Here is a 12,343-nt window from a genome sequence, read left to right as displayed (position 1 = left end):
GGTCATTTAGGTTGTTTTCATATCTTGGCTATTGTGAATAATGTTGCAATGAACATGGAAGTACAGCAGTCTCTGCAAGATAGTGATTTTAGCCTGGCTGGTGTAGCTTAATGGATTGAGCAGGGGCTGCAAACCAGGGTCACAGGTTCAATTCCCAGTTGGGGCATATACCTAGATTGCAGGTCAGACCCCCAGTAGGGGGCACACGAAAGGCAACCACACATTGATGTTTCTCTCCCTCTCTTTCTCCTTCCCTTCATCTCTCTCTAAAAAGAAAATAAATAAAATATATTTTTTAAAAAGATAGTGATTTTATTTCCTTGGATATATCACCAGAAGTGGGATTGCTGAATAATGAGGTAGTTCTTTTCTTAATATTGTGAAGAACCTCTACAGTGTTTACCATAATGGCTGCACCATTTTACATTTTCACCAATAATATGTGTTCACTTTTTCTACATACTCTCCAACACTTGTTATCTTTTCACTTTTTGATAATACTATGTATAAGATAAGTCTCATTGTGGTTTTGATTTGCCTTTCTCTCATGATTGGTGATATTGAGCACCTTTTCATACATACTTATTGGACAATTTGTATCTTCTTTGGAAAAGTGTGTATTGAGATCTTTTGTCCATTTTAAAATTAGATTGATTGATTGATTGATTTTGCTGTTGACTTGTGAGTTACTTACAGATTTGGGATATTAACCCTTTATCTACTATATAGTTTGCAAATACGGTGGTACTTTGATACTCATCGTTAATTCCTTCCAGAATATGTGATGAGTGCCAAAACTGACAGTATCAAGCAATGAAGCATTTTCTCTTCCGCAGCATTGTCTTGATTAATGCAAGTTCTAGCAAGTGTGATTGTTCAGGGTGCAGCCAAGAGGGGGGACCCCAAATAGGCATTTGAAATGGGGACCAGAACTCAAGGTGTCCAGGAGATTTTAAGATGTCTCCACCCCTTCCCCCACAGGTGTGAGTTGGGGGAAGGTGCACACAGAGCAAGAACATGCAGGGCAGCTTTGCAGCTAATCCATGGCGTGGTCATTTAACATACCTATAGCCTTTGGCTGGTCACTTAGATATGTTAAATAGCTATGGCCATGCTCAAGGCCAGGGGGATGGAAAGGGACCCGCCCCCCAAGATGTCACTGGGGGGCAGGTGCCCCGAGTTACAGCGCCTGCGTGGGAGCTTGGAGAAGATTGGCTCCATGACATGGGGTCACACCTGCCCAGACCCATGATGGCGACCAGAAAACCTGGAGAAGACAGCAGATTGAGGGCAAGTGTGCTCGAGTGTAGGAGGAGTCGGAAATGGGGCTGCAGAGGAAGATTGGCTCGGGGATTTAAACCCAGACACGGCAGCCATTGAGGAGAGAACCACACGGCCTTGACAGAGTGGAGACTCCCGCAGCCCTGAGAGAGAGAACCACGTGGCTTTAGCAGAGTGGGGACCCCCGCAGATTTAGAAGGGGGAACCACCACCTGGTTTTAGCAGAGATCCCGGCGACTCAGCTGAGGGTGCCGGGAACCGAGGGAGGTCTCCCAGTCGAGATGGAGTACTAACTGGGAATAACCAGAGGACTGCCTGAACCATGGACTTCTATTTCCTTTCCTGAGATACAGTACTCTGGACTGGGCAAAGGGGGAAGGAAGGAAGGACTGTGTCTGTTTGTGGGTGTTTTAAGGGACTTTAGGATTTTTTGATAAAGACATTAAGTCACTACTTTAAGTTTGTATAGCATTAAATAAACATTTCCTTTCCTTTTCACAAATCTCTGGCATTGAGAGACGTCTTTCCTCTGGCGGGGGAAATGACAGACCTGGGGGCTTTTTTTGCAATAATAGTATATCGTCCCAGGCCCCCCTTGTTTGTTCTGTAACAGTTTTGTGATGAATGATGAAACATCTTTTTTCTCTTCAAAATGGGATGAGTACAGTGTTTGAGGAGTTCTGAGGCCAAGCTGATGAGAACAAAGGTGTGACTGTATTTTCTCCTAATCTGTAGGTTGCCTTTTCATTTTGTTGATTCTTTTCCTGTGTAAAAATGTTTAGTTTGATGTAGTCTCACTTGTCTATTTTTGTTTTTGTTGCCTGTGACTTTGATACATTACATCTAAAAATCATTGCCAAGACGAGTAACAAGGAGCTTTTCCCTTTGTTTTCTATGAGCACAACAAATTGAAGTCCCCTGAGGACAGTGACTGTTTCACTTAAGAGTTTTATCCTTAGAGCCTAGAAAATGTGCCTGCTCATAATTGGATGAGTATGTCTGAGGTTCAGGTGCCAGTTCAGACAAAAATGTCACTGACAACTTATTTAGAGATGTGGGAGTCCTGAGGAAGCCAAGAACTGTGCTTGGTGAAAGACTTTACTCTAATCCTGGCTGTCCATGTTTTCAGTGAAAGAGTGATGCTGCCTGAAATGGGACCTATGTCCCCTGACCACCTAAGCATTGGAGTCATGGACCTGGCCTGTCATTCATCTGAGATCTCATTCCCCATTGATTGCTGCTGAGACTGTGAATGTCCATACCAAACTCTTCATCCACTCCATTGAGTTAATATCCTGTTATCCCTGGGACAATTACAAGCCCTAAAAGACCAAATGTATGATTATAATGATCCAGTCCCTCTACCTAAATTTAAGGAGCAATGTATGGGCATTTTAGAACATCCTGATTTGGGGACAAAAATAGTAGATACCCCTGATATGAGAACACACCAAAAAGTCAAACAATGAGTCATACTTCTTCAATCTTCTCTTGGACTTTTCTTCAGTTGTTTCAAGCCAAGATACATATTTTATTTGTATTTGCCATTCTTCATGAACTTTTGTAAGTCCGTCTGTGCCTTTTCGGCCCTCTTGAATCAGGAAGTTTTTTAGTCATTGCCTGAGAATTATTTTTATTAGTATTGATTTTAAAGAGAGAGAAGGGGGGAAAGAGGGAGAAAGAGAGAGAGAGACAGGGAAACATCCTTGTGAAAGAGGAATAATGACCAGTTGCCTCCCCTGCGCACCTTGACGAAGGATCAGACCCACACGCTAGGTATGTGCCCAGGCCAAGAATAACACCAGCACTGTTTTGGTGCACTGACAATGCTCCAACCAACTGAGACACTGGCCAGGACTTTTTTTAACTAAAAAAATTGCTAATAATTCTCACTAGAAATTGACATTTCTATGTAACATTTTTTTCTCCACATTTCACAGATAATTTACACAGTAACTGAAGAAAATTTTGGATCAGATTTCTAAATTTAATTTCTTCCATTAGTTAATTTTAAAAAGTACCCAGAAATATACGAATATGCTCAGATTATCTTTAATGAGGAGTAGGGATTATTGCTTTGTTTTTTATACTTTTGTCACATCTCCATAAGTTCCAAGAAAACCATTTTTGTCAATGTGTAATGCCTACAACATTCATTTTTTTCTTAGATTACCAGCTGATTAACTTCATGGAGTGTGGTATTTCTTGGCAATTTTCAACTTTTTATACATCACTTTCTTCCTATCCCTAAATTCAGCACTTCTTCAAATAGCTGATATGTTTGATAAGTATAATTTAACCAAATTCTTTCTAATACTCTTTCTAGAATGTATTTAGATGCATAGTTATTAACAGAAAAGGGATATAACACAATTTAAGGTAATATATTATGAATAATTTTTTTCTAAACTACTTAAATCTCAGACTTCTCTTATTCACTGTGTCCTAGTGAATAAAAAGTGAATGTTCTTTGCTCAGACTTCTTTTTTTGCTGTTGTTGTTGTTGCCTATAGTGTGGGGCAATGTCGACTGGGTTAATGTGAATTTTAAAAGGGCAGCACCTGGGAGCTTGTTAGATAAGCAGAAAGTCTGGCATCACCCAGGCCTACTGAATCAGACTCTTTGATTAGTATCTTCAGTTAATACACACACACACACACACACACACACACACACACACACACACGTGACAAATTTTGAGAAACACTGCCCTAGAATATAATCCTCTCAAACCAGTATGAATATGATAAATTCTTTGGCAATGTTGAAACCACAGTACTTCTCAGTACTATGTGAGTACTTCTCAGTCACTGCACAGTAAGTAAGTGTCTACAGGAAACATTTTCTTCCTACTCACATCATTTCATTATGGGCCCTTCTCTGAATCGCCCAGCCTTGTTCCCTCACTCTCAGTCTTTTTGACTGGGTCCTGGTCATTCTAATAATGGTGATAGTAATAATATTAATGATGATGATGATGATGATGATGATGAATGCTGCCTCCAGCATTTGTGACTTAAGTGATACCTTTTAATTCTGCAAACAAAATAACAATGGTCCTCAGCCTTCTCAAAATATTGTTTCTAATTCTATGCTACCTGGTATATCTCAGAATCTTGACAATAAGTTCAACTGCTTTTTGCTCTGAGATTCAGTTTTGAAAAATGCTTCTTTTTTTCTCATAGGAAAAAACCTGATCTTTTGAAGCTTATGACACCCAGCTAGTCAATCAGCCCTTCTCCCCATTATTGCTCTTATCTTCTTCCTTCTCTGTCACTTTTTTTTAATTCTTCTAAGTCTTTGAAACTGAATCTCTGTTTTTACTGATAGAATTCTGTCATCCACAAGATTCAACAGCAGCATTGTGAAGCCTCAATATTAATGAATTTTATCTCTACACTTTTTAATCTCTCTCTTTCATGGACACAACTGGACCTTGGCATGTAATCTAAAATTATTATACTTCTTCAATCAATATGATATTTTAAAAAATGACTCTATTATGTTAGAAAAATTATTCAAACTTCCCTCCTACTTTTGCTCAATTTCTATAGTGCATTATTAGCCTTTTTTCACAAAAAGTTTTAACTTCTCTTAACCCTCTCCCTCTATCGTGCATACTTTTTAAGATCCCAATTCTGTTTCACCCAACTTAATACCTTTTGAGCAACTGTATCTAAACAAGTGAATATTGCTATAGAAAAACTATTTTAAACTGCCTGCTTTCACCTTGAATTCATTACCACAGCCTTCAAAGGGACCCTCAATTGATTTAAAATTCCACACATTTTTTTCAGTCTCTGAAAAAGCAGTTTGATAGTTTCTCCTCTGCTCAATATTCCTCCATTTCCCCTCTACTTTACTCTCAGGTAATGATTTTTACCTAGGTGAAAATGAGACAATAAAAATCTACAGTAAAGAATTTTATTATCATCCTACCTCAAACTGTAAAAACGATGCATGAGGGTTCTTGACCATCAATTTGTGCCTAACACTTCATATATCATCTCATTTTATCCTTACCACTAGACCAATAAGGAAGCTTCCTCACTATTGCAGATGAAGAAACTGAAGAACAGAGAGGTCACATAACTGTGGTCACACTGGAGCCTGGAGTTAAACCAGGTGGGTCTCAGCCTTGAGCATAGATGTCAATCTGCTTCCAAACCATAAATTGATATGCACAGGTTCCTTTTATTGCTGTAAACTACTCAACAACTGCTACATTCTAGACTGTGTTTTGTGGTATTGTGGACAATATTTTTACCAGAAGACATTTACCAGAAAAATAATTATTACTGTGTTTCTGTTTAAAGTATATTGAAATTTGCCAGAAGCTCAGAGTTCTAGCCATTGTTCTCCATTTGACCAACTCTTTCATCATAAGCAATTCCCTTATTATCACTGGGGACTGAGGAGCTTAGCTGCACCATTAGTTAAAATGAAGGGGATTGAATGAGTACTAAGGAACCTCCCATTTCTAACACGTTAAGATTTTTAATGACTATGTACACCAATCCTTTTTTGGTTGTGGAGTACATTAAAGATAACCAGAAAATCTTTAATGGTTCATCCATTGAAATGTTGGGTCCATGCCTCTGCTTCTTAAATCTATGCAGGCTCTGTGAGTACTCTAAATGGTAATAATACAGAAGTGACATTGTGCCATATGCTATTTCTTGGAGCATTCGTACCTGAAGCTCTAAGCTGCCATATCAGAAGTTTGACTATTCCGCTGGAAAGATCAGATGGAGAGGCCCTAAAATTTTACAGTGCGAGAGAGTGGCCCTTATGTGGCCACTATTTCTGCCAGGGCTACAGAAATGTGACTGAAACCATCTTAGATCCTTCAGATCAGTTCAACTTCCAGATAAATACCACATGGTACTCCCATTTGGTGCCACTGAGAACAGAAAAATCATCCAGCTAAGTGGTACCTGAATCCCTGGCCTAACTTCATGGACATGGTACAAGAATTGTTGTTTTAAACTATCAAGTTTAGTGTGGTTTGTAATGCAGTAGGCAACTATATTGAATTTCAGTTCTACTCATGGAGTTAGAGTGTCAAGTATTTTTTCCCTGCCTAAAATCTTTGCAGAAAGAATAGAACAACAGCTATAAACATAGTGAGTGATTAGATCTTCCACAAATTAGAGGGGGGCAATTTTTTCTCAGCTGGACTTGAGTGTCAGATCCTCAATGCCTGTACATGCCTTGGACCCATTAAGAGTGCCCTAAAGTGATAGCAGGCAGGCAACCCAACAAGCACTGGGTGAAGATACTGACAGACCGAAGAGGCCTCATAATCAGGGACTCCTGTTAGGAGGCTAGTGTGGGACAATAACATTTCTCACACCATGTTTAGTATATGCTGAAGCAATATAACCAACACAATCTATTCTTCTGTCTCCTCCTTACTCATTGAATGTTTCCATTTCTCTAACCTTGAGAAATAAACTCTACCCTGATGGTGGTGGCCTGTATTTGAAGATATATCTAGGCTTCACTTAGAGACTATGTGACAATTAATTGCATGCAATGAATAAAGCTAGGTAATAGAATAGTAAAGCTGGTTAATGGAATGTTTAATGTAAGATGAGTTTATTCATTAAGAGACTAACCCTATTTACCTATTCTCAAATTTTCCAGTGAGCAAATGCCCAAGACACAAAGAAGTAGTTAGCACAAGTGAGAATCACTACCATCTATGGTGTATGGACTGGTGGGACTTATGGGGGACTCTGAAAAGCCATATATATCTCACAGCTAAAGTTAGTTAGACCATGGAGGGAGCCCTTGTAAAATACATTATGGGGAGTTCTGAGCTCTAGAGAAGCTCTTTCCACTGTGTAGCTGCTCCCAAGTGGGTCCAAAGCTAGGAGATTGGTGGCAAATTTGGGGCAACTTTGATCAGTACTACCAGTTCTTGGGAAGAGAAGAAGAGAGGAAAGACCAGCTGGGACCCACAGAGAGGACTCACCTCTCTGTTGGTCTGTCACTATGTCTGATTTTGCTGACTTTCCAGGAGAATGCCTTTTTGTTTAACCTCCCCAATCTCCCTCAATTCCTCTTTTGGTCAGTTCTAACCTAAAATCTTACAGAGTATGAGATTCCAGGAAAATGTTCCCACCTTTAGTTTAGTTAACCTCACAGAATTCGGGACCCTAATCAATACCCAGTTTAGGTGGGTCAAAGATAACCAGTTGTTTTTTTTTACCAAAACAATTAATACTTCAGCGCCTTCTCCCCATCTCTATTCTATAGAGAATGTCACAAATAAAAATTAGAAAAGGAACATGTTGAAGCTAAAGGACACATTTACATGTTTATGATATCTGCTGGCATTGTGAAAGCAATTGGTGTATTATAGCATACCTGAAGTAAAGGCATAAATCTTCATTAGTGTTTGTGCAGATTATAACTTCCTTAAGAATTACAAAATATCCTTCCACATTAGCAGTCCTCTTATTTTCAAACTGCAGTCCCTAAAACTTAGAGGGGTTTTATAAAGAGAAAATAGATTTAAAGGATTTCAAGCTTGAGGACTTCACCTGTAATTTGGAGGTGTCTGTGCTCAGGGTCATCTCATCTTTGCTCTCATTTGGTGATCTGATTCAAATCTTTTACGTTCTCGGGATCTCACTACACACAGCACCTGTTTCTATACCTGGAATATTAGATCCTGATCCCAAAATGCCACCTTACCATTATCTAAGATCAGACCATTTAAAAGATTGTACACTGTACATCCTAAGATCTCAGATCTCTTTAATTCTTCCGTCACAAAAGGATGAGGATTCAGAATGTCAAAAGCACCACCAGAGTTTTTTGAGAAACTGAGGAGAAGGGGAGCAAGGGCTCGCCTGGATGAACTGTAGAATTTGCTTCTGGTTGTTAGGTAGCCCTCATTTTACATATTCTTGGTTCCCAAACCCTGCTTAAGACAAATCGAACCAAAAAATAAAAGTGTAACTAATGAAAGAGGCTGGAGGTTAAAAATTGCCAAAAAATGTGACACTGAATGTAAAGATTACTCTTTGTGGAAAAAAAGGACCTGTGGACACTTTGAGTTTGCAAATAAAATGTTATCATGTCATTCATACAGGCATAAATACATTTAAATTAGATATATATGGAAAGCTGACCTCTCTAAAGTACTCTGAGTTCCACTGATGAATTTGGACATAAAGATCTTTCGACCTCACCCCACTTCTAGGTGAGGATGTCTGTTGTATTGACTAGGAACTTGGGTGATGTACTCCCTTTCTGCTCCATGGAATGAGGTGGTGCCTTATCTTCAGTTTCCTTCTGCAAATGGAATGCAAAATTTTCATTGCATCTATTCTAGTCTATCTTTAGAAATGTAAATTTTCCTGAAAGAACTAAAATTGTCATTTAAAGCCTTGCACTTAGCTACAGAATGACTCAAGCAAAGACAGTAACTCCCTCACCAGTGATCCTTAATTTTGACTTAGAGATTCTGGCTCTATAGGAGACACTTCTGTGTCCGTGTTCAGGCAGTGCCAGGTTTCCCTGATGAGACTGATAGAAAAGGCATCGACTTGCATCAATTGCGATGATAGGTTTTATGACTGGACTGAGATCCGAAATTCATTTTACAGACCACTGAACAATTTCTAAATGCTTGCTCACCTCAGTTTCCAAGCATTCACTAATAATTTTAGTCCTGGGGTGGATTTTATGAATACTGGTCAAATACCACAAGATTAAAAATATGAATTATGGAAAAAAGGGATGATTTTGCTTTAATATATGATCACATTGTCTTCTAAATTACCTTTTCATTTCATTGTGGCATCTTCTAAATCCATAAAAGCAACTAATTTCACATACTAACACATTTTTACTGTCATTTTATTTTTTCATTTTTAACTATTTTATTTATTTTTTTACAGAGAGGGGAATGGAAGGAAAAAGAGAGGGAGAGAAACATCAATGTGTGGTTGCCTCTTGTACATCCCATGCTGGGGACCTGGCCCATAACCCAGGCATGTGCCCTGACTGGGAATTGAACCCACGACTCTTTGGTTCACAGTCTGACTCTCAATCCACTAACCCACACCAGCCAGGGCTCTCACTGCCATTTTAAATTAAGCACCTTATAATGGATTGAAGTAAAAGAAAAATATAAATCCATATATTATATAATTTATTTTCTCTTTGTTTTTCCTTTTTTATATGTTTAGACTGTTAAAAAGAAAACAGTTTGCCACAGCTAACAGTTAATAGAGACACTTAAATGTAATATCATAGATACCATCAAAATTATTAGTTTACTATTACTTTTTGCCATGGAAGTCATAATAGGGTCACCAGCTAAGTTTGAATTATAAGAATATATTGATAAGTTAATGATGGTCAGTAGTGGTTCAGAAAGCAAGAAAAGAGGGTTTTTAATTTTTTTTTTATTCTCTGTGTAGCAGTCCAGTGTAGGAGCTCCATACAGGCTCCACATCTGAGTTCCAGACTGCTCTATACAACATTGTCTTAACGTGGTGAGTGCAATCCTCTGGAAGGGATAAAAAACATAACAGGATATATTAGAGAAATTATGGAGAAATTTTAAAAGAAAGAGAGGAGTAAGAACAACAGAATCTATAGATGGGAAAATATATATGTAAGCAGTTCCTTTGTCAGGAAGCTTAATTTAGGTTGACAGGAACATAACTCAAAATGCCTAAGAGAGGAACAGGGATGTGTCAGCTTCTGGATCTAGATGTGCAGATATATACCAGCTTCAGGAATGGCTGAATACAGGTGCTCAAATAGTATTGGCCTCATAAGGTCTCATTCTTCCTCTGTCCCTGGGTTCCGCTTTCCTCTCTGTCGGCTACATTTTTAGTAGATTCTCTAGTCATGGCTACCTCTATGGTAACAAGGACACATCTTCACAGTACCACCAACACTATAAAAAGAATATTTTTTAATTTTTATTTTTTAGGAAACCTTAACATTTGGTGTCCTTAGCTGTGTCTGACCATGTCTAGGTCACATGGCCATCTCTGTAGTCAGGGGATACATCTTAATGCCATAGGGACTATCTGGTCGGAGAATGACACATGCAGGTTTCCAAGAAAGCTGGGTGCTTTGACCTTATGAAAGGGCAGACCACACAGTCACAATCCCCAGATGTCCTCCACATATGAAGGAGAACATATTTTTGAGGTAATATATTAACTTTAAATGTAAAAAGAATTCAGTAACTGTGCTTTTTTCTGCAAAGATAGTTTTAGAACCCTGTATTCACTTGTCTCTTCAGTTAAGATTAACAGCCTTTTTTTGTGTTTTAAGAACAACTTGAAATCTATATTTTTAAGATGAAAATACCTAATTTTCAAAACATGGCTTAGGCTACACCAAAAACACCTGCAGGTTGATTTTTGCTTTTTAGGCTACCATATTGCAGTCTTTGATCTAAGCTTATCAATGGGAGCAGTTGGAAATTTCCACTAAAATAGGAAGTGTTGAAGGCTGCCAGTTTGTGAATAAGAGAAGTGAAGGTTTTTTTTTTAAATTGGTGGAAAAAGAATGACAGTTTCTCAAAGTTTCAGAGTGACACCAGACTCACCATCGGTGCATTAAAGGCTGAGGAGCTTGGATGGGAGTAAATGGGAAATACCTGTGATGATTTAAAGCCTTAGAACTCTAATCTTGGAGGTTATAAATGTCTCTGTGGCAGAGCTTTGCGCACTGCTTGTGGAGACTTCTCCCTACCAAGGCAGAGGCAAATGCACTTGTTTATGATGCCCCGATCAAGGAGCTTTAGCAAGTGACAGCTTTAACTGAGAGGCAGTGGAGTCCATTGTTTCTGGAGGATGGTGGCTACAGATTACAGGTGAAACTCGAGGGAAGGAGAGTGAACCATGAAAAATGATGAATATTGGCCTCATGCCACTATTGGTAAGTAGCATAGTTGAACCACATTTTTAAAATGAAAAAAGGTGACTCACACTAGAGATATCATGGAACATTTACACCTGATACGTTAGCATAGCTCAGAGACCCAGGCATGGCACATTCATAGATCTAGTAATGTTTTAGTGATCAGTACCCATAATTCCTGGTAAGGACACACACACACACATCATTGAGACAGATGGAACAGATAAAAGTGAGAAATAAAGTACAAATCATAAGGGTAATAAAATAGCCCAATATTTTCAGTAATCCCAAATAAATGGAAGCTATTGCAATGTTAATTACGGAAGAGTTTACTAAGTGAAAAAGTACGATGATTATCCATTATAGTCTTAAAATGAGCATTTTAAAGTAGGCAGTATCTGCGAAGAGTGACATCCCCAAGAGACATACTGGCCTCTTCTACTAATGAGGAGCTTGATTTTACTTTGTTTTGAAGGCATGTTCTTTCATCTCTCTGGATTTACCCAGGGCAGAAGTGCTGTAACCACACTCCAATCACCACTGCACCTAGTTAGTGACAGTTCTCACTGACACAGGTCTGCGTCCCTGACCTTCTCCACCTCCCATATTAGGAGAAAATGAAGATCATTACAGTTCTTTTTTTCCCACTTGCCGCAAACTCTCACAGAGCGATAGAGGCCGTGCTCACAGGGGAGAAGGTTGGGGCCGGGCCGTCTGTTGCCTCCATAATCCAGTTCTAAACCATTCAAAAAGAACATGTGTAGCTTCATTCTCTTTCTCTGCTACTTCCCTTTCTTTTTCTATGTATAAAACAAAGAAATTGATGTAGACTTTATTTCTTTCTAGTTAAAGGTTAAAAAGAATATTGATTACATAGTTGGAAAGGCATTCTAATGATTTGATAAAAGGAGATATAGTGAAAAAGTGCTAATATAAAGAGAATTAGTGAATGATAAAAATATACATACTGGAAAATATAAAAAAATATTTGTATCTCTTTGAAACATTCTTTTTATTTTGCAAAACTAAGATAAGAAATATGTATAACATATAAATGAAAGTGTATTATGTAGGAATTAAATTACATTAAAAGTACCATCCTAGATTTTGCCTTTATTTTTAAACCCTAAATTAACTCAAGTAATGATTTTTATGATTA

This window comes from Phyllostomus hastatus, unplaced genomic scaffold (genome assembly GCF_019186645.2).
Source record: "Phyllostomus hastatus isolate PE091 unplaced genomic scaffold, TTU_PhHast_1.1 phas_contig_29, whole genome shotgun sequence".
Classification (NCBI taxonomy): domain Eukaryota; kingdom Metazoa; phylum Chordata; class Mammalia; order Chiroptera; family Phyllostomidae; genus Phyllostomus; species Phyllostomus hastatus.
This window is presented reverse-complemented; position numbering follows the sequence as displayed.